Raw genomic sequence first — 24,137 nt, forward strand, 5'->3', positions numbered from 1 at the left:
CCTTTACTTCATTACCCAGTTCCGGAATCCGGAGCATCCTCATCAAAAAGCTGACTAGCATAGCCTTAGCCTAAGCGGACAGGGATATCATATATATAATTCATTGAAATCACAAGTCCAATACAGCAAATGAAAGATAAACATCTTGTGAATTCCAGCCATCATTTCCGATTTTTAAACTGTTTTACAGCGAAAACCACTAGTTATTTCATATTAGCTAACACAATAGCCAAACACACAACGGCATATTATTCACAATTTTTCCACCGCATAGGTAGCCTTCACAAAAACCCACAAATAGAGATAAAATTAATCACAACCTAGAACACTCATCAGATGACAGTGTTATAACATCATGTTATACAATACACTTAGTTTATTGTTCGAAAATGTGCATATTTCGTATATTAAGCATACAATATCACGGTTTTTTTGTGCATTTTCGTGCCTCCCTAAATTTGTAACCACCACTTCACCAGAATTCCCGTGTTTAGCACCCTCAAATAGCAGCAAACAACGAGGAAATAATGGAGAATGAGTGGTGGAGGATGGGTTGAAGGGCTGGAGGGGAGAGTGTGGGAAGGAAGAGGAGACAAATATATGCCGTCTGTAGTGTTTGGCTATTCGACCGAAATCCAACACTTCACCACAGACACAGGGTCACAACAAGGTGACAATCACAACAGGCGAGTCTTTAAGCATCTTCTGACAGGTGTGAATTCCATCAGGCCTGCGGTGGCTTTGTATTCTCAGAAAACCAGTCGTCTTCTCAGCCAGCCACGGTGGGACCCAGACAGGAARAGTATGAGCGTAGGCGGTTTCCGCCTTCTGACAGTGTCTGCAGGGCACATCACTCAAAGCAGGTTAACACACACGTCTCATAAGGAGACTTCACAGTTTGTTAATAACAAGTTATTAACCCATTAAAAGGTATGGGGTCTATACCTAACCCCTTCAGGCGCAGCAGTCTAGGGCACTGCAGCTCAGTGCTAGAGGCGTTACTACAGACCCTGGTTTGATCCCGGGCTGTATCACAACTGGCCGTGATCGGGAGTCCCATAGGGCGGCGCACATTTGGTCCAACGTCATCCGGGTTAGGGTAGGGTTAGGCCGTCATTCTAAACGGCCGGGGTAGGCCGTCATTCTAAATAAGAATTTGTTCTTGTCTGACTTGCCTAGTTAAAATAACTACAATTTCTTGCTTTCTCGAATGTCAACCAAAGCCTAGCATACTTTGTCTATTGGGCTTCACCGAAGTGTAGGGCGTCAGTGCTTTCAGTGGTTGACCGTGCAACTGCTCCAACTGGAGAAGAGTGTTGGCTTCCACCGAGGTAACCCTAGAAAGACAAAGAGAAAATCAGTGTTAGTGAAACTAAAACTAGCTTCAATTTATTTTGTGTGCAAATGCAAATAGTTATTATCTGAGATTTTTATATTCACCTTAAGGGATGGTGACCACAACTAGAAGTGAAAGAGCAGCGAGGTTTCCCAGGTCTCGACTTCCTTTCGTCCTTCTTCCAAACCAAGTAATTCGCCCGGATGTCGTAGCACTTGGTCCCCTTCTTGATTCTGCTCCGGTAGCTCTCCTTCTGTTTATCCTGCGCCTTGTTGATGTTCAGTCTCACCTTGATTGATAACAGGAATAAATGCAATTATGTTTCATATTACAAATACATTTCTTACATATCTCTTGGAGGGCCAGAAAAGAAATTAACAGCGGACAATCATTTTTACCTGGTCAAAAACCCCATCCTTCTCAGTCCGTGTCTGAAGGTGGGTCTGGTCGGTCCATTCACCAAACCTGGAGGGGGTAGGAAAGCAATATCTATTGACAATGTAAGATATTGAAATATGTCTGATTATGTGCCGTGGAAAAACAAAAACAAATTGTAAAAAATAAATAAAACAAACCATTGGTGACATAATATAACATCGCATTATCCATTTATCCATTATCCCATAACATCCGTATCTTGTTCCAGCGTTCATGACCTCAGTCACTCACGATGACCTCAGGAGAACCGTGGGTGGCCTCGCCAGTCTCGTCCTTGATGGGTATCATACAAAACGAAAATCTATTTTTGGTTCCAAGCACCCTTTTTAATGGGTTACAGAATGGAATTTAGGGTTAACCACATACTCTTCATTTACTGACCTTAATGGGTATTTCCTCCACCCACTTGGTAAAGTGATYGGTCRCYGTCAGACACCAGCTGTTGCCATTCCTGGATTTMGTGAAGAGTCTGAGGTCCACCCTTGACATTTAAAGTGTTAGAGAGAAGATCATTTTATTCTTACCCGTATCTGTGTCATACAGTATGCAAACTGTCATATTTGTAAGGATACTGACACACACACATTCTGTAATATTGAACTCTGCTGTGGTCAAATAAAGAAACCATTACAAAACAACTTATTAGGGCGAAATTTGAATTGGGACATTTACCGTTCATGTGCCATGGTGAAACAACTTTGATGGTGTCACATGTGCTCCCTCTCCGGCCTCGAGGTCACCAGGCTGCTCATTATGGCGCACACCTGTCACCATCGTTGTGCGCACCTGCGCATCATCAGATTCACCTGGACTCACCTCCCTGATTACCTTCCTTATATATGTCACTCTCTTTGATTCCGACCCCAGGCGTTTTTTGTTTCTGTTTCATGTCTGTGTGCTGTTAGCGTTTCTTGTTTTGTATTGTGTTTATTTTATTAAAACACTCACTCCCATGAACTTGCTTCCCGACTCTCAGCGCACATCGTTACAGATGGGCTTCACCTCCGGCGCCACAGTCTTGCCCTCTCACGTTTCTGGCAGGCTAGACAGGGTACTGACCTTTTAAACAGAAAGTAACCGATGTAAACATTGTGTGCTCTCTGATATGGCATTCATTGAAATCATAAYCATTTCTGATATAATAGAATGTGATTGATAGACAAAAGGTTATTTCACTTGCCCAGCTGTCCACCTCCTTGACAATTCCCCGTCAGAAGAAGCGTAGGTTGATTTTGGTAGTCATGCGCTTCACTCCGAAATGACCAGCATGCATCTCAGTCAGCACAGCCTCTTTCTCCTCCTTAGTAAAAATCACCCTCCTGTGTGGCTGGCCATCTATCCCCGGAGGTACATATGATTGCCTAACAAGTTGGAAGAGAAGAGTTGTTGAAATACTCAAGTCTAAGTACATTTCGACTGCTGTCTTTCTCTCCCTCTCTCACGTTCATATTTTCTTTCTCACTTTCACCCCCTACCCCCACCCCGTCTCTGTGTCAGTCTAGCGAAGAAACCTAGTTAATGGGAATTTGGAATTACCATAATTGCTTACACCTATCCATTTGATCGATCAGGTTTAACTTATAGCTAGAAACCTCAATATGACAGACATATAACTATATCAGTGGAGGCTGCTGAGGGGAGTACGGCTCATAATAATGGCTGGAATGGAGCGAATGGAATGATATCAACCACATACCATGTGTTTGATACCATTCCATTTACTCCATTCCAAACATTATTATGAGCTGTACTCCCCTCAGCAGCCAGCACTGAACTATGTATAGCTAGCATCATGTAGATGACTAGCTAGCTAGATGGAAAATTGTTGTTGAAAATGGTTGTGCATAGCTAAATCCGTCCAGTTATCTAATAGACTAACTGTTACCCTGAATTGTGAATTTCTCTGAATGTTGTACCTCTTGTCGAGATCAGTGGTGCCTTCATAGTACTTCACCTCGTTGGAAACGTTAACGCTATAAGTACAGAAGCTAGCAACGTCAATCTGAAAACAGCTTAAATTATTTATTCATAGCTTAAATTATTTATTAATATTTAACAATAGTTTCTTATATAAAGACACGTATATGGTTAAGAACGAATGTTCTCTTTCCAGTCTTTTCGGTCCTCTGAAGCAGCAGGTAGTCAGCAGGTGGTCACCGTCAAAAACACCATCCTTGGAGAGCAATTCTGAGGTAATAATTTTGCGCGGACTGAGCGAGCCCTTACGAGGTGAAATAGAACTAGAACTGCCGGCGTCCTCCTTGCTTCCTTCGCGACCGCTACGAGGTAAAATAGAGCCAAGCAACCAGCATAGCAACGGACGCTTTGGTTCATTACGTAATCCGGTCAGAATGTTGCAAGTTCTAGCAACAGCCCTAGCAACAGATGCTAGAACTCACCGACACTATTTGGCCGGGGGACACTATTTGGCATGACAGGGCCCCTTGACAAAGCAGCCATAAAGTGGACCCTGTCAAAACATGGCATTGTGTCTGAAAAGTTTATTTGACACACGCTGCTTGTGACGTCAAGCAAAGCGGATGTTATTGTTCTTTTCATTTTCTTCGTCCAATAAACTCCAGACACCGACAAACAAGCCTTGTCAACAGCAGTGGCAAGTCTTCTTGTCAGCCGGCAGCATTTCTTTAATGGGGTTGCTAGGGGGGCCTTTTCTTCAAGACAGTTCACACCTACTCTCTCAGCCAATTTAGAAAATGCCTCAAACTCCTGAGGAGCCAATTAAAAGAGGGCGCTTATTATTATGGGTTGTGTTGGTTGGTGACAATTGTTTTGGGATGTTTTGGAAGCAGTGAGGCTTGAGGCTGTGTGTGAGAGTGTGTGTGTGTCAAGAGAGGACATGACGATTTAGAACTCCAGGCTCACTTCGTTATGGTTCTCTGACATCTTGGATTCACCTGTGGAAGATGCATCATGGTTTGTGGCAGATTCATTTAAAGGTGCAAGACCAGTTGTCTTCTTTATGGTTGTGAGTGCACATATGGACATTGTAAATTATGTATTTACAATGTAGACCGGTATCTTTACCTGCATGTCTGCGTGTAAATGTGCATTCATTCAGTATGTCTTTAATGTACTGTAGAACATGAATGTCCTTTAAGTAACAACACATACACAGATTAAGTATCATGAGTAACTGTCATTCATTCACTAAATGCATGCATAAACATCTCCATATCTCTTTAAGAAACATCACAACAGCATTAAATATAGGCTTTCTGAGACAGACTCAAATCTCAGTGATAGTTTCCCCTCATCCCCTTTAATTCACTACAGGCCATAATCTCTGCTATAGTCTTGTATAGAGATTTACTAAAGCCTGATATATCCTCAGTCGTTTACCAGGAAGTAGACCTAAATCTTTCACAACATCATAATAGCCATAGGCAGTTGGAGTTAGTGATCTAAGGTCAGTTGTGCATTTGATCACTAATTTGTTAAGATTAGGATGTGGAAAGGGTAAACTGATCTTAGATCTGTGCATAAGGGCCAATTATACACGGAGCTGATAATAGCAATGTAGTTGTGTATTTGTTAATGGGAGGGCTTAGAGGGTTGAGTTGCTAAGATGACACAATGTGTGAACTGGATTAGGGATTCACATTATCTCACGTTATGTCTTTTTGGGATTTCTATACCCATGATTTTCTGTGTTATTCAGCTATTTTAACGACGAGGATCTTATGTAGGACGTACAGCCATTAGCTTATAACTCAACTGAAAATGGTAAAGACAAAGATCCTGTGGAAGTGTTAGGGTTGGCCGGACCTAGCTCTTGCACAAAGAGCTCACAGAGCACAGTCACAGCTGATGTTTAGAGTGGCCAACTGAACAGAGCTTTGTTTATTCATATCAGCTGAGTGCTAACTGTTATTCAAATACTCGTTGCTGAAATGTTAAATATGGCAGCGAGTTGGAGTGATGAAAGCTAATGGGATAGAGTTCTTTCTGTAGTATGACTGTCATCTGGCCAACAGATGTGGAACTACTATAAGGGGAGTGTCGTTTTTCCTGTGGGTTTGCTGCCCATGCACATAGTTGCAGGGGTGAGAGGCTTTGGCTAGCACACATAGTGTGCAGGAGCATTGGTTTAATGAGCTATGGATTTTAAATGTGGCTTATGGTAACATTCAATGAACTATATGGTGAAACACTGAGGATAATTTGTTTTTTCATAGGATATAAATTTTTATGGACCATGAATGTGTGTGTGAGCTGTAATGTTATACTGGTGTACACATTGGGTACACTGGCACGCACCAACTCTTTTAATACAATACTTTATTATGAGACTTGCTCCAATGTTCAGACATGGTATGCATGCCTACCCACACACAAATATTCACAATATCGCATGATACACAATGTCCCTCTTGTGTGTAGTGGTTACATCTGAAACCGTTCTCTGAGAATTAGACACACAATTTTCCAAAAGTCACAAAACCACCCATAGGCACACACACACACACACACACACACACACACACACACACACACACACACACACACACACACACACAAACACTTAGCCAGCGCCCGTAGACATCTGTAATCCGTTTGATCCAATTAGCACATTCCATCAACAGCCATAGAGGGGGAGAGAGGGGGGTGGGGTGTTGTGTGGGCAACAACCACCTTGAGCAGTCGCTCCCGGCAACACAGAGGCACCCACGCCCACTCTGCCTCAGCGGTAGGTCTTCAATTAGTTCTGGCTGGCTGCTCTATTGCTCTGTTTCTCTCACTCTCTCGCTCTGCCTCGCTCCCTCTCCACTCTCCCTCGTTCTCTCTCTTTATCCCCCTATCTCTTCTTCTCTATCACTCTTCTTCCTCTTCATCTCTAAGTCTCTGCACTTTTCCACCCCTCTCTCAGTATTCTCTCCTTTCTTTACACTCGCTCTTATCTTTATCTTCCCTCTTTCTTCTCATGACATCTTTGTTCATCCTCTCTTCACATCGTTTTTTACCTCCTCTATTGGACTGCGGTGTATGAGAGCTATGGAGAGACAGGTGGCAACAAAAGAGCTATGAGACCTTGCTTTGTTCATCCCCTTATCACAATTTGCCCCATAAATGGGGTTAATTGCTCAATACTGATTGACATCTTGTTCAAGCCCTTACTGTTGGAATGCATGTACCTTTAAGTCTGCTCCAATGGAAGAAAAACAGTTATGCTTATAGGAGAAATGGATGGGCTGTGAGTGCCGGCCTGCCTGTCTGCCTGCCTGTCTCTGTGTCTATGTCAATGTCTGTGTGACATTGACATAAAATATTTGCAGGTCACTATGGGGTGTGTGAACCACCTGAGATGGACGCTCTTTACACTGCTTTAACATATCTTTAAAATTCCCCCTTTGCGCGCCTCAGAAAAAAAAAATCCCTTTCCCTCCTTTTGAACACAACACTTCAAAGGCTGATAAAAGAAATCCTTCCAAAGTGTATCCACAATCTATGTTGAGCTAAATGTAAACGCTTGATTCTAAACGTGTCAGACTCAGTCGTGTCTGGCTTTTACCTCACTTTGATCTTGTAGAAGTCTCGTTTCCCAGTAAGACACCATGGTATTGCTCTGTACTTAGATGGGAACACACACACATAAAAAAAAATGTCACACTTGTATCGTACAACCCGTGATGTTGTTTTCTTCCTATCAGCTACTGTGCAGTTTCTTAGAAAAAGGGTTGCAAATTCGGGAATGGGAGGCCCAAGGTCATACACGTGTACACTCACAAACACTTTACAGCCACAAATTGTTGTTTATTTTCAATCCCTCTGCAACACTCCCGTAATCTGCCTCACAAAAATCAAGTGTAACCTCTCCGTTACATTGTGTCTCTGTTCTCCCGGCCATTGTTTGTTATCAGGCAATAAGCCATTCTGATTACCCAGCTGACGATAAGTGCAAAATCACAGTGAAAGCGCATCTCATCATCTTTGTCTCATCGCTACAGTATCTCCTGCGACGTCCCAAAATGGTAACACACAGACAGACAAGCCCGTGGAAAACAGAGGGGTCCCTAGATTAACCCCTGTGGCATATCGTTGCTAAATTGTGTATGAAAACAGGCTTTATTGATGTTGGTATATATAGGAATGTATTTTTAGTCTTCGACCCTTTAGAACTGGGGCAGAGAATATGAGGACTGACTTGTCTATGTGTGACATGCTGACCACACCGCTCGCTTCGCATCTGCGTGGCCAGGCGCTGAAATAGAAAAATATTCTATTTGTGACGCTCAATGCGCTGCAAGTCCGTCCTCTCCCATCTCCTTATTGGTTTTTAAGAGCATGTGCCATCTCCTCATTGGTGTTTAGGAGCATATATCCACGTGGGTGATTGAAAGATGAACTGACGTCTGCACTCCAGTCGGTTGTAGTAATGCACTGTAAAGTTGGTTGCTAACTGCCATATAAAGTCCAAAGAAGTAAATAAGAAGCCTGAGGAAGGAGGAGAGATGACAAGAGAAAGGAATTCGGTTTACCGTTTTATCTGTGGATTAATTGTCGGAGTAGAAGACCTTGTGCATTTCATGTAAAATAACAACCCAATGTTTATATACCAGGACAAATTAGCTACCAACAGCAAGCTAGCTAGCTAAATTGCCATAAATGTTTAATGCTTTTCGACCTGCCCCCAAATTTAATATAATTGGTTCAGAGTTTGTTTTGATATTTCAACCTGCGTGTCCTGATTGTGTCTGGTGTGGGGGTACAAAATCAACATGCGCGCGATGGCGCATGCAGGCGCTTGTCCGGTTTGGTCAGCATGTGAGTTGAAAAGTAGACAAGCAAAAAATGTATGTCGACAACATTTTTTGCTCAAGCCCAACCACTCGAATAACCCACCCACCATCGTTTCAACCTCAAGACGACCCCCAAAAGTTCTGTAGGTTCATGGGAGGGTAAATCGTGCCCTTTCTGCTCTCCACCTTTACTATGATTGGCTGAATCACTGATTGGATTACAATCAGCTTGTATTCCCCTCATTGACCCTAGCTGAGCACGACATCTGTTACGATGAGGTTATAGTAGAAGTGCTCTGTGCGACGGGGGGGGGCTCTGACGTGTGTGTGTCCGTGTCCTTCCAGTATGGCTGGTGGAGGGCGTATCGATCATTCCACCCGGTGTGCGGTGATGACTTTGATTTCTTATTACACCCTGTTAAGCAGAGGTCCCTCACCACCTGTTACCAAGGGCAACAAGCAAATGGCTTCAACAGGGACTGAGATGCATCATCTCCATTGGGGACACACACACACATACACAAAACAGACATTCTCTCCCCTTTGAGTCCCATCCACAAAATATCAGCGGTATTGTATCATTAGAACTGTCTAGTGTAAAGTTGTAACATTCCTCCCATGATAAAACGCTCTCTGCCATGGTTTTGTGAGTCATTGGGATTGTTTATGGTTATTCCGCAAGGATGTTCAGCACTCTTCAGTCGGAACTAATGTCTTCTGTGTCAGACTGGAAATGGCCTGATTGGTTCGGCGACAGGAAGAAGTGAATAATTTAATTTCTTAACAGGAAGTGAGGTCACACCCATTGATCACAAGTGACGGTTCCGACCTAACTGTCAGGCTGTAGGACAGAGATGGATGAGAAATGACAGAACATGACGAGACCGAACAGGCAGAGAGAGGAAAAAAGAGGGGAATAAAGTAGTGAAAGAATGAAAGAATAGACAGAACACTGGAGAGAAAGTGAGACGGGGAGACAGGAAGAAAGTCAGGAGGCCTAATACAAACAGAAGGATCAGCAAGGAGGGTGTGCTTGAGAAAGAGGGATGGACATTTAGAGGGGAGTTGAGTGGAAAGGAAAAGAGAGGAGGAAGGAAGCGGAGGTTCATTAAGTCGGAGAAGGAGTGGAGTCAATGAATCATGGCCTAACGAGGATGAGCCTCATTACGACCCAGTGTTGCTACGGGGACAGATTGAGAAAAGGGACTCTGTTAAGGCAGGCTGGGATACTCGTTAGAACTCATTTATCATTGGTCACGTAATCATGTCTGCTAGCGTTCAGGCCCAATCTCCTTGAGGAGCCATTTTTGTTCTTGAGGGACATATTGAGAGAAGTGTACCTGTGGTTTAAGTCCGACTGAAGAGAAGATGGGCTCGAAGATGAATGAGAAAATGGGCACCTCGTTACTAGGAACTCAAACTAGCGGGAAAGATAGGTGCTCATACACCCAGCCAGGTCACTTCTGAACATTGGACTAATCCAGAGTACATCATCTGGAGCACTCATTCGTCTTTGGAGCACTTCGTCTTTGGAGCACTCAAGTCTGACAGACTTCCACTATTAAAAATGTCTCTAAGGGCTCACTTGACGAAAACTTCTCCATCTTGTAGCCTTTTTAAAAAGTATTATTCTGATGGTATACACAGCATCGAGCGCTATCATATCAAACTTGAAATGCGTTAGTTAAATGGAGATGAACAAAACAATTGAACAAAGACAATGTCATTACACACATTGCTATTACCTGGATAGTTGTATTTTGTACTGATAGCTGATGAAAAATCTTGTATGGCTCAGTTTAGTCAGCTGGAGTGTGTCCAGGGTCTACGCAAAGAGATGCTGTCTGTGTTGGGCTACGCCATCTCTTTGTGCTGATTTATGATTTGGCTTAAAAACCCAAGATCAGATGAACCCTCTCTGAACTCTCTGTAGTGACTTTGCAGCAAAGTATTAAACACGCACACACCTACACACACCTGTCACTGCATCAGCCAATTGTAAACCCATTCTAGGACTGCAGCCTCCTTTCTCAGAACTTTATTGTATGTAGATTGTCTTTGTCTTTCTATTTGCCCTCTTTCAGTTGAACTTTTCTTCAACTTCTCTGTCTCGTCTTATTTTTTCCAGTCTTTCTTGCCCCCCCCCCTTCCTCACATCTCTCTTTAAGTCAAGGGTTCTTAAACTGTTTCAGCCTGGGACCTAAATTAGAAATGTTGTTGTTTAGTGCAACCCTAAGTAACAGTACAGATGAAAAATGATCAGGCCTACTGTACATCTTACTGTAGAAATTATTGTTAAAAGAAAGTCTAGGTTGGAACTGTTCAATACATTCTGAACTGAAATAAACTGATTGATCACATCATACAGATGTAGACCAGAAAACACACACAAACACAATCCTAATGAGAGGTGTGTGTGTGTGTGTGGCTGGTTGAAGTTTTCAACAAACATGTCTATTCTGGGCTCAGTTTTTTGACTGTACAACACTGAGGTCATACTCAGCATGGACGGTTTCTGTACTTGTTTTGTAAGTATGTCAGAGTTGAGAACCCTGACTCGCATAGGTATGTGGTGCCAAACTGGATCAAAACATCTATTGCTTTCTCAGTCAGGCAGGAGACCGCTTCCTGCTGTAGATGAGCAACTCAGGACTGTGTGAGTGTGTTTGCCTCAAAAAGCATCTTGGTTCAATCAGTTGAATCCAGTTCAGAATACAAATGAGTACTTTTTGTATGAAAGAGAGAGAAACTCATCCCTGTGTTTGGGTTTCATGACAATTGAGCTCAGTCAGAACTTGGGGCTAACATGAGTCAATTTGATGACAGCGGTGAGTGATGGCGAGTGGGAATGACAAGTCAGTGGCTGACAGCGCATCCTCTGCTGCTGAACGACAGCGCTACATCGTGTGTCGCGGAGTGATCTTCAAGAAAACTCCGGTGAATTGCAAAGTACACGTGCATTTCCCTCTCGCGCAGCTGCCAAACTGAGCAGAGGCCGCTGCTAAACAGAGAGTGCAGATGCACTTGGCCAAATCAATTCCAGTAATTATTGAAATATTATACATTTACTCTGACACGTCGCAACCCACCATTAACAGGTCCAAGTGGTTTGTGACCCATACTTTAAGAAAGGCTGCTTTAAGTCCATTGCATAATTTTTTCATATTTCCATTTTCTTTACCTCTGCATCAACCCATTGCTGCCTGCTCTTATTCTCTGCCTCTCTCCCGCTCTTCCTTTATTTATTGGTCTTTGTCTCAGCTCATGGAAAAATACAGATAGATTCACTCTAGGCATGTTGTCCATGAGAGGTAGATGTCACAGGCACACCCTTTTACACAATCCCGCTCTCAGATTGGTGACCTATTGTAGAGGATTTTCTACTGCCTTGCCTAGAGTGAAACTGGGAATCAACAGGAACAATCTCTCCATTACCCAAACGTTCCGTCTATGAGGACAGGCAGAATGTCTTTGGAATGGCTGGAGATATGACCAAGCAAGCTGCATTGATCTCTGTCTTAGCATGCCATTATTTTTCTCCCAAAGTCAAACCACTCTCAATAAATCTCCAAAATACATCAGTGGAGTAATTCATTGGCCAAACACATTAAGCCATTGAAAGCCCAGTTCTGGACAACTGCCCGGCGACAGCCAAACAACCAATTCATCCTGTAATCAAACAACGAGACAGATACTGTAGACAACTTGTTTAAACATGCATCAAACACTCAATTAAGTTTTGACATGCTGTACTAAAAACCCATTGGCAGTGTAAAAAGATCATAAAGAGAACGCCATTATTGTTGGACAAGCGATATATACAACGGCATTTCTGAAATGAAAGGGCACCGGAACGAAGAAAGAGTGTGTACTTTGGGTGAAAGACTGATTGATAAAGAAATGGTAGATCAACAGAAAGGCAACAACTAGGCTCGTTGTGAAATATATATATTTTTAAATGGTATTACAAATCCTGACTCAGAGGAAGTCGAGCTGACGGACCGATTGAGAATGGGAAAGGCAGCAAAGGGTGACATGGGCAAAACGCCAAAACAATGGCAGGTCAAATCAGGATAAAACCTTCCAAAACATTGTTTTGTTGGAGAAAGTACAAGATAAAAAGCCAGTGACAGGATAATACAGCTGGATGCCTGATCATAACAATGGGGCCATTACAGGCCTGAGGGCTTAGAGCCTTTGGATTCGTCTCTTATTCGGCTTCCTATTGGCCAGGTGGTCTCTCTAGGTTGCCGTTGCTAGCAGGTTGCTACGGTAGCAGGTTTTCTCTGGACTCACCTCAGTGGTCATGTTTCCCTCTGGTAAAATTAGATTAGAGAGCCTCAGCCAGTCTCCTGTGGGTCTTCGTTGTGTGTTTAACTCTTGAGCTCACACTCGTTAGTCAAGTTCAATTATAATTGGACCAAGACTTCCTTTAAAACATCTGATTAGTAAAGGTTATTCAACAAAAAAGTTCCCTCCAGTAAAAAGTTAGTATGTCAAATCCAGGAAATAGGCTACTTTTAACATTGATTGTTTTTGTTTAAGAGGGTCATCTAATAGCTCAGTAAGCAATTATGTTATTCTAATGATAGTTCCTTATCTTTTTTGGAATTAAAATAGTTCAATTTGCCGACAACCAGATTGTGGCATCATTTTATGATACAGATCTATTTCCTTGGATGTCGTCAGTCAAACCTAATGCCACTGACCGCCATTCCCTACTAATAGTGGACCATGTTGAGGTCACCATTGAGGTTTTGACTGTCATCCACTCTTGGCTAGGGCTGTGCGATATGGCTAAAATATCATGTCACAGTATTTACCCCAAAAATGATGCTATTTGACGGTGTTTTATGTTTTTAATAGTAAAAATTACAAATTTGCTTTCTGAGTAGTGTGTGACCATACGGTGACAACACATACATTCTAAGTGATTTCAATGGATCTTTGTCCATTCTGATTGTTTTATACTGTTCAATTCAACTTCAACCGAAAGTAATTTTCAGCATTTTCTGCACTCACTTGAGATCATTTCCACACTGCCACGCAGGGCTGCACAGATTGGCAAACAATCTAGGCCTTATTTTTAACCGAATGTTGACATTTCAATTTGACTTGCGATTTAGAGAAAAACACTTGGGTGAACTGTGGAATCATGGAAATATAACTATTATTTTAATTCTATAGTTAGAATATAATAGTGGGCACTTGAATACGGTGGTTGACATGACAACGAATGAAAATGCCAGGGAGGAGTTATTGTGTCAGGGTAGGAACCAAAGTGTTAAATCTGTCCTAGAGGACCCTAGAATCTTTGACTACATGTAGCTTACATATTTATGCTTCATGTACAGTATTCCTCTTTGATTTTGAAAATGCTGATTTATGTCTACACCATCACTGGTATTATGAGTCGGTATAGCAAATTACGTTTGCTCTGACATTTATTAGCTAGCTAGCCAGTAGACTAACGTTAGCGATTAGCATTAGTGGCTAACAAGATTTAGGCCCAACTTGCTAAGAAAAGACAAACCAGCTCTTTTCAGATGTAAGAAACACAAACTAACAGTGTAATTATAGAACGCTAGTGAATTTATAATAAGAAGCAAAGGGAAAACAGCATCGTTGTCATCAACATTGTTGCATGTGCTGCATTGACCATGCAGACTGAACGCAAGTGTCTCGTGGTAGAGGAACAACAAATGCGCTCCTTGAGTGACAGGGGGCGGGGCTAGGTCTGTGTGGAAAGCGGCATGGCGAGGGAGAGAGCGGAGGGAGATGACTCAAGTAGCGAAGTAAAGTATAAAAATTTACATTAAACATGGTGCATCACATTTAATAAACCAAACATTCAAATACCGTTATAGAAGGTAAAGTAAAACCCAAACCGGTCCGTGCATCAATACTGATATATCGTAAAATACAGTATACCGCCCAGCCCTACTCTTGGCCTCCATTGCACCTCAAACAGATGGATTTGTTAATGTCTCCCGGTTATCTGTTTATCAGGATGTTTATATGCTACATTAGCAGGCCCTCTCACTCCCACTCTGTCTCCCTAACCACAATCGCAAACCCTGGATTGGACAGTCAGAGGGGTGAAGCGAAAACAAGATGGGGCCATTTTGTTGTGTGTTTATAAAAGTCAACGTTTCTGATTTAAATGTTGTTCTTGTTATCACAGGACTTTGCTGAGGACCACTCTGCGGGGGTCCACCCCCACCTCCCTCTCTTCTTCCTGAACCATTGTGAACTTCGACGATAGTGACTGATTGGACACTGCACCTGCCAGTCTCAGCTGATTCTAGACTGTGAGTATCAACTAGTGTATCTCCTATTGCAGGACATGGTTAGATTTCACTTTGAGCACTTCTGTTCTCAGCCTAGCAATTTTGATTTCATAATGCACTTTATTCGATCAGCAAAGTCCCAAAGCCAAAGTATTGTAATCCCTCTATAGCAACGTCGATCACAACCGTGATCTAGTTACTGGCACAATATCTAAAGTGGTAGTACTTGTATAAGCTCTGGAGACATGGTTAGCTAAGTCCATTGTGTGTGGCCCTAACGATATTACTCTGATCTCTCTCAAAGTTGGCACTAGGGCTGGGAATTGCCTAGGGACCTCACGATACGATATTATCACAATACTTAGGGGTCAATACGATATGTATTGCGATTCTCATGATTCTGTATGTATTGCGATTTGATACTGTGATTTTATTGCGATTCGATGTTCCAAACATATTGCTCACCATGCGTCTGCTGCGGAGGGAAAAGAGAGAGCCATGAGAAAACGAGTTTTTATCAGCCATGGGAATAAAAGTGCTTAAAACAAATTGCCGCCTTATTTAAAAAGAAGATGGAGAACAAGCTATGAAAGAAAAATATTGGAGTTTTGGTGCAACCAACTAGCGCACAATAATATTGCGATTATTGTCAAAATGATACGGTATATCGTAAAAAATTATATCCTGACGTAACTATAGATTCCCCCCCCCCCCCCCCATCACTAGTTTGCACACGCAGGGACGTGGCTGCCCAATGACACAGGCACACAAAGCAGCACACTTCAATGTCAGCTCTACTACGCCATTGCCCTCAACCTTCGTTAAGTCCGTTTGAGTGACTAGACGGCCTTGGTTAGCTAACGGGCTGTGGAGAGGTTCTTTTTGCGGACAGACGGGTCTCTTCGCGGCTCTTGTCCTCCTATCAGCCATGTTGGCAGAACCCTTTGTGTGGGTTTGAATGAGACTGCTGCACTTATAGGTGTGCCGAGGTCAGCTTTGTACAGGGAAGGTCGCTGAGAGTAAAGGTGAAAATAGACACGGTAACACTCAACAGAGTCATGGGTAGACCATTCAGCCCAGGTGTGGGGAAACCCTGTTAGTTTTGGGCCAGAGTGTTGACGAGTTGTCAGCCATTGTGCCACAGCAATTAATTTTTGTCAGTATTTGGATAGAATGTTGGCTCACCTGAATTTTTAGCTGTGCTGACGCTAAATCAGGCCACTGGAAAAGCCCGTGAGATGATTCTCAAATGTAATTGCAGGGGTAGCTTTTCCTCACTAACAACCAGTTGAGTGGTTAACATAGAGTCAGTTTTAAATAGTGATGCACCGATATGGCATTTTTGGCCGATATCCGATATTTTCCTTGCCAAAAAACCTGATACCGATAACTGATATTTAACATTTTACCGGCCTTTTAAGCATTCTAGTACAGTTAAATAGTTAACACACACACACACACACACGGACGCAGCTGTCTAAGGCACTGCATCTCAGTGCAAGAGGCATCACTACAGTCCCTGGTTCGAATCCAGGCTGTACCACATCCGGCCGTGATTGGGAGTCCCATAGGACGGCGCACAATTGGCCCAGCGTCGTCCGGGTTGTAAATAAGAATTTGTTCTTAACTGACTTGTCAAGTTAAATAAAGGTTACAGACACACACACACACCACACTGACCAAAAAGTTATTTTGTTGGCATTTACATATGTCCCCATCACAAGTAAAACATCATCAAAACCTATTTCTTTCACGTATATGCTGTGCTGTTTCGTTGTTCAGTCGTTTCATTCTCAACCAGGATTTCTATGGAACTCCGTTTGGGTCTTTACGTGTCAAAATAGATACACGTCAAATAACACTATTTGACGTGTCAAATAAGCTTGTTGACCAATCAGGACCTGAATATGACTGCACGTCACATAATAATTTAACGTTAAACTAGACATCGGGCAGATACCGATGTTGGCATTTTTATCTAATATCAGCCAATTCCGATATGTTCACCGATATATCGTAGTTATGTTGGCTATAATGTCGTTACAATAGCTAACGTAGCTACTGTACGTAACTTACCAGTCGTACAGTCTACCACCTTCTCTCCTATCATGGACAACACCTTCTACTCCAGCTGGTTCACATGAATGGTTTCTCAGCTCCCTTCTTAGCTGCCGACTTAATGTCGGACCACTATTCTTTACAGCGGAGTCACTGTCCCTTGCCATACCCCCGACGTCAAAGACAGACTCTCCCATCCTCTCTTTTTGGTCACTGCAGGGACCCCGCAGTTTTCGAGTGTCCCCAACAGCAATCTTTTTCTTCAAGCTCACTTCAAGCTCTTGTTTGCTGAAGTTTTTATTGCGCTTGCCTTGGTTATCCATTTTTGTTTTTGATATAGCTAGTCTGATGGCTATAATGTGTGAGAGAAAAAAATCTTGAGACATAAAGCAGATAAATAAATGTAATAAAATGTAAATATCAACACTTTATTATAGTGGGCCAAATCCTATCATCTCTGTCAAAAAGGCTTATTTATTGGTTTCAAGCATGTCATTAATGTCAATGCCACATAAGAAGATATTTCCAAAGTTCTTAGGAAAGATATTTCCGAAGTTCCTAAGAAAACAATGAATTCCTAAGAACATTTTGAGGAATTGCACTTACTATCTTATGAACTTCTTATTTTTTTCCATAAGAATGTTTTGTGAATCCGGCCCATGGTAAGCAGAGCTAACACAAAATAGCAATGCGTAAAAGAGGAGGATGACTTACAGTGGAAAAGGCCGAAGGAGAAAAAGAACGAGACTATACAATAGTATAGCGATAAAGGAGAAGAGAGCAGTCACGTTTCGGCTTCCAATGCAGGTGGCAAGATGACATCTCTGGTGATAACAGGCACTTAGCTCTCACACTCTAGCACCTGGAGCACTCCCATTATGCACTTCTACGTTGGCACAGAACAGCACTGGAGGTCAAAGTATTGATTCCCCAACAGCCGGCTGTCCAGGGAGAGAGTAACCACAGAAACCCAGCTCTGGGATGTCCTCACCACGGGCATGACACAACCTTTTTCTCAAAGTGCCGCAGAAGAGGGACTGAGGCTCTCAACCACACTAACCCTCACACACACACCATGCATACATACACACACAAATGCATACATCCACTTGCTCTGACACAAACACACACTGACACACACCAATCACTTGAAATCTTGCTAAAGTCTGACAGGGCTTGTTGTTAGGTGGCATGTCCACCAGGGAGCAGAGCCCAGAAAGAAAAGCACTTCTGTGATTCAAAGCCCTCTTGCTCGGTAATCACTCCCATGTCTCACTGTTGCCTTCAGCTCCCCCCAATTATCGCTGCGTCAGCCGGTCCAGCCGAGTGTTAGGGACACTAAAGACTGGTCTATTTTTAGAACAAATGGGGCCACAGCTTCTGTCCCTATCTGCTCGCAGACACACGCTGACAAACTGTGAAAGGAGACTGATGAATGCGGAAAGTTATACGAAAATGGAGCAATCTATGGGCTCACACAAACACACACTTGCTATACACACACACTTTCTCACAAACAGTAAGGCTCAGAGACGTGCACTTTCAGGAAGGTTGCAGAATCGGTTGGGTGTCGGTCGTTTCAAGAGAATGAGGACGGTCAATCCTTTCTACCTATCTATGATAGCTCTACTATCACAGACAGTGTTTTATGGACTCGTGGTTAGAGGCTTGGCTGAGTACAGAAAGACAATGTCATCCTTTGTTGGCAGAGTTAATATGCCCTAGATGAGACTGGTACAGTAGCTGGCTCCTCTGAGGAGGATCAATGTGTTTAGAACTGTCCTGGGATCAGAAGCCAGGGTTGTATAACATAACATTGTATGACATGCGTGGTGTTATAGGCTGTTCTGAGTACAAAGGCATCAAACGAAGTGGACCAAAGCAGCAGGCTGTAGGTCAAAATGAGAGGGGAGAAAGCAAAGTGACATGGGGAGAAGAGAGAAAAACAACAGAAGTACAGCCAAAAAGACTGGCAATTTGTGTTCAAGAGACGTTGAGGAATGATCCGAATTTGAAAGAAGGATGATTGAAGAGAGAGAAGCAGAAGAAATAGCAGTGGGAGAGGGGGGAGGTAGAAAAATGTCAGAGAAGCTGAAAGTGGGAAAATAAGAGGAGGGAGGGGGAGAACGAGGGCCCCTCCAGTCCTGCTTTTCATCTCTCCCTGATGAGTGAGGGGCTATTTTTAAAACCCTTCATCTGTCTAATCATTCCTCGGAGTTCTGGCGTTCATCTTTCGCCTCTTTGTCTTTAGCGACCATCACTCGTTGTTCGGCATCCTTGTTTTCATTGAGTTTCTCTCTCTTTCAAACAGTTTACTAACAGTCTCTTGCCCTCCCTTTTTTATGTTTTCTCTGTGACAAGCGAAGAGAGGAATGACTGATGCGATGCAAAAAGAGGTCCCCCTTTTATTTCCAAAATGGAATTATTTCTCTCTTCCCCAAACAAAGTTCATAAAATAATCATGAAATGATAAATCTGAATCATAGTGACTTGATCGTTTCTTGGGCCCTGTTCTCGCACTGTTCTTACATTTGCATGGAAGACACTTTAGAGTGTCTTTAGTGCGCCAAGGACATGGACGTCGATTAAGGAAGCCCCCCGCATATCTCTGATTCAGAGGGTTGGGTTAAATGCGGAAGACACATTTCGGTTGAATGCATTCAGTTGTGTAACTGACGAGGTATCCCCTTTCCCTTCTAACTTGGCTCTCTTGAGGGCAACTGGCTACAAATATTTAATTCATATAATGTCAAAACCCCCCTCGCCTCCTTCCTCCAGGCAACGTAGGCTCTTTCTTTCCGCTAGCTATTTGTCTGATGCAGCCTTCCCTGGTCCCCAAAGTGGTTCTACTTGGCGACTTTGGAGTCGCCTGTGGAAATTCCACAGATGGCAGCCAAGAGAGACGAGAAGGGCAGAAATAGAGTTCAGGAGGGGCAACGGAATGAGACGCTAAGACCATAAAGTGTGTTTCCAAGAGGCCCGATAACAGAGGGCTAATGTTACCACGCCACCTCCCCTCTCACTGTACCCTATTGCCCTAAAGGCTACGCCCTCCGGTGCCGAAGAAATATGAATGGGAGTCAATGACTGATATGAATAGCATTGTGTTGGACACAGGTGGACACGCGCACACACACACACACACACACATACGCCTACGCATGCACACAGACACACATACGCATGCACTCAGAAACACACACACACACACAGCCAATGGATCCCCCATCCTTCATGAGCGATGCCTCTGCAGCTCTCTACTGCACACAGAGTAATGAGAACTTCAGGTCTGTGGAGCCCAGTGCATTTATCACATGCTCACACTTAATGGTCCCTCTGCCAAGGCTTAGCACCACGCCTGCTAGCCGCCCGCTACAAACAGGACTGTTTATCTCCGCCGTCTCTCTGCAGCTGTGTGTGTGGTTGGGAGTGTACTGTCTTCATTGTTGATGATCACTCTCTCTCTTTCTCATGTGGTCTCTCTCCAATGCACTCCTCTTTCTTTCTATCCTCGTCATCCATCTCTCCATCCCTCCTTTCTCTCCCATTTTCCTCTCTGTGTCTCTTTTCTAGAAGAGAAGGTTCTTTTGGTGTTTGTCCTTCAGCGTGACACCAAGCACACGCAGTGAAAGATGGCTGCTGGATTAGCTGTCATGATGAAAGCTTATCCCAGTTTTTCTCTCACGGTCCAGTGCTGTGTTTCAAGGCACTCTCTATTTTAGAGTGAACACATTATCTCTCTTTCTTTCTCACACACACACACACTTTCAAATTCAAATTGCTTTATATGCATGAGAAACATTGCATAAATATTGCCAAAGCTTCAATGTATACAATATAAAAACAAGAAAGTTAACACTTTCTCTCTCTGTGAAGGACTTTTAAGAGCGAGCATTCACAAAGAAAAGTGCATTCCTTTGTTGTATATCAAGACAACTGAACTGATATGATTTGTGTTAACTTTCTTGTTTTTATATTGTATACATTGAAGCTTTGGCAATATTTATGCAATGTTTCTCATGCAAATTAAGCAATTTGAATTTGAATATCTGTAGGCTCCACCAAATTCAAATTCATTTTAGGCCTATTGAGCCAGAGGGATGATCTTGCATTTTTTAATCAGGTTTAACTCTGATCAGCCATTTTTACCTGGCTTTCCTCTCACCTAGAGACCATTCGTGATAAACAGTCTTATGCGTTTCGGGTTAACAACATGCCTTGCCAGTTGGTACCCTGTAAAGTCTGTAAGATGCTACAACAATGTAAGAGCAGACACAATGATGAAGTATTTCATCACAGCGGAGAGCGCTAGGAAGCGAGCAGGCGAGGCCGTGGCATTTTACGCTGCCTAGCGCCGTATTCAAAATGGAGGGCTTAAGAAGTGCACAGATAAATCCCATTGATTCATGACGTGAATTTGCATAGACTGCGGTAAAATGGAAAAGCACTCGTACAAAGCGATCATTCTATTGTGTCAGGAGGATATCGGGAAGCAGGGAGCTCTGCTTTGTACCTAACCCTCTCCTTTCTGCTTTACCTCTTTATCCTGGAGGAAAGGTAGTGCGGTCTGTACAGATGTTTAATGGCGCCTTTGAGATTCTCCAAAGCCTCTTTGTGAAAGTACATTACTACAGACTCAGCCATGGCTGGTCTTTGATTCCTCCATACCCTCCCTGCTCTCACATTCTCTGTTAGATCAGTGGTCAGGCCATTTCTCTATTTTAATGTGTGGCAAAAAGTGATTATCCATCTTTTGAAACGTAATGTGTTTTATGGTCTTCCCTCTTTCATCTCATGTTTTACTAGATTTGGTTTCAAGGCTATTTATTTCTATGACAGAACAGGCAAATACCTCTGTTGCCGAGCACAAAAGCCTTGCGTTGTTAAGTGTGAAACACCAAACAAGCATGGCTGAGAAAGAGAAGCCGAGAAAATATGCATTTATAATCGCTCAGTGTTTGTTCGAGCTTTAAGTGTTTATGGAAAAACAAGGATAACACAAGAGAGCGACAGAATGAGAGAAACAGACCCGTTGAGAAAAACAAAGAAAGAGAAAGCGAGACCCGGGGAGAAAAACAAAACACACGCACAAGACAAAACACAGACATCACATTATCCTAAAACGATCCTGTCTGGACCTGGCGGTTTCAGGTGTGCGTGGTGGAGCTGACGCTGTGATGCTCCGAGGAAAACGCTGGCGCTCATCTTTTTAAAGGGCCTCCTAATGATCCCTGAAGGCTGCCTGGCTGGGTACCGGCCCTCTGTGGGGAGGAAACGGAGGAATTAGCACAAAAGGAGACGCCGCCCACCAAAGCCGCTGACCACTGGGATATTCCCAGGTCGTGCCAGGGTTCCGTGACAGATCTCGTTTCTGCCGCCAAAGCAGATACTTGGATTTTGGCAGGTGGGTGGTGACTGGCTAGGAGTAGATTGGCAGCTGACTTGCTTAGCGAAGGGGATAGCCATGTCCTACGGATCATCAGAGACCGGGAAAGAGCAGTGCAAGCAGTGCAAGACACACACACATAGAAATTACACACACATGGAGCTGAACACTGACATGTAACACACACACAGATAGCTGCCCCTTGCATCAATTCACACACAAAAACTGACCTATAGCAGTAAATAGGTACTTCAAGCTTCATTCATGAAGGTTACTCAAGTTCAACACGAGCAATGGTCAATAGCATCTAATCAGTATTCCTGTCGAAAAAATACTTTTTGTTTCGCATAGAACATGCAGCAATTGACGTATGAAATACCATCAGTTATTTTAATGACCACTCATAATGCAACTGTGTGCATTTAGATGACATCACAGGGCACGTGTACAGCATTTGTTTAATTTTCAGGCTCAGGTTCATTAAACCCATCGTTAAATGTACCCATGCAGTTTAGACATGTTAAACATGATGTTTATATGCCTGGATCTTGGATATTTCAGTCAATATGTCAATGGCACACTTTATTTTGGTGCACTTAGGGTTTACAGGTCCCAGTACAGTTGCAAACGTGTATTTGAATGATTGCCAAGTTTCTCACACACTTGCTGCTTTGCTGTGTGCGTGTTTGATAAGCCCTGAGTGTAATATGTTAATGCTCGCTTCAGATTTTCCACTGATATTCTCAACCGTTTACAGGACATTACGTTAATTTAGCGAAATGCTTTGATATGTCCGCACACACAGGACTAGATAAGATAATTAGACATCTTTGGGAACAGACTAAAACTCCTCTTCATACTCCATAAGAGTCTGTTGCTAACAGCACCATTACAATGCTATCCTTCCTATCCTTTCATTTATGTCTCTGCCAGTTGAGATCTGACCATTCCAAGGCTAATTTGCGTTTTGCTCGGGTAGAGTCTTGTCAACACACCCCCGTCTCTGCTAATCTGTGAGCCACAGTGTCTGCCAGGGTCCCGTAAAGTTCACTCATGTTAGCAGCCACCAGCACCATTAGGGGCCCACCACAGCTTTTCACAGAACCTTTAGGCTGTTGAAAGATTTCCTTGGACTTTCTGCCACAGGGAACTAAGGGCAAGAGAAATACACCAGACCGTATTAGAAGATTACTTTGTTTTGTCACATGACACAGATTCTGTCTTTCTGCTTTATCCCAACTATTGCTTTGTGAGATTTTTTTTTTAAATCTCGACTAGGGGTTGGAACCGTTTCAGGGAACAGAACAGACAACCGTAAAAGAACAAAATTGTTTGACGAACAGAATCAGAACCGAGAGTGATCTGTACTGTTACGGAACAGAACCGTGATTTTAAAATCAGTTGAACCGGTTAATATAAAAAATGTACATTCCGGGCATTTTTTTTCAGTCCCACAAAATACGCAACAAAGTGCCTATGCAAAGCCCTCACTCTCACTCAGAAATCTATTCCAGTGTCTACCTGCCAGCTGGAAATCTTTGCTAGTGTGTATATTTTACCTGCCCCTCCCCCTCAGAAGCAACGGTTACTATAGCCTACTGGCGACGTTACAAGCGTGATTAAGAAATTAGGGAGAGATTTTTAATTAGAGAAGAATGGATTCACTTTTTCAATGCTAGTTAAGGATACTATAGTTATCACGTTTGACATTGGATTTATTAACTACAAAAAGATAAGACATATTTTTAATTCTGGTGCTGCTCTGCACACACAAGCTTGTTATCGTTAGCTCTGGTCTAATGTTAAGCCAACTCTCGGGAATACAAAGACATTCAAAGTTTGTCCATAGAAGCCGCTCCTCCGTAGGTATA

General features: G+C 43.0%; 1 protein-coding gene across 5 annotated transcripts in view; it reads left to right on the forward strand.

The window, feature by feature from the left end:
• The window catches only part of LOC111954961 (semaphorin-6D), a 130,565-nt gene that overhangs the window by 63,416 nt on the left and 43,012 nt on the right, over window positions 1–24,137 (forward strand). For 3 of the 5 annotated variants that reach the window (XM_023974937.1, XM_023974940.1, XM_023974938.1), the window contains one exon: window positions 14,717–14,843. The gene's annotated coding sequence lies outside the window, so the exon portion shown is untranslated. Of the gene's footprint in view, window positions 1–14,179; window positions 14,328–14,716; window positions 14,844–22,063; window positions 22,285–24,137 lie in introns of those variants that run through there. The other 2 variants (XM_070436203.1, XM_023974939.2) reach the window with 2 other exon arrangements.

This window comes from Salvelinus sp. IW2-2015, linkage group LG30 (genome assembly GCF_002910315.2).
Source record: "Salvelinus sp. IW2-2015 linkage group LG30, ASM291031v2, whole genome shotgun sequence".
Taxonomy (NCBI): Eukaryota; Metazoa; Chordata; class Actinopteri; order Salmoniformes; family Salmonidae; genus Salvelinus; species Salvelinus sp. IW2-2015.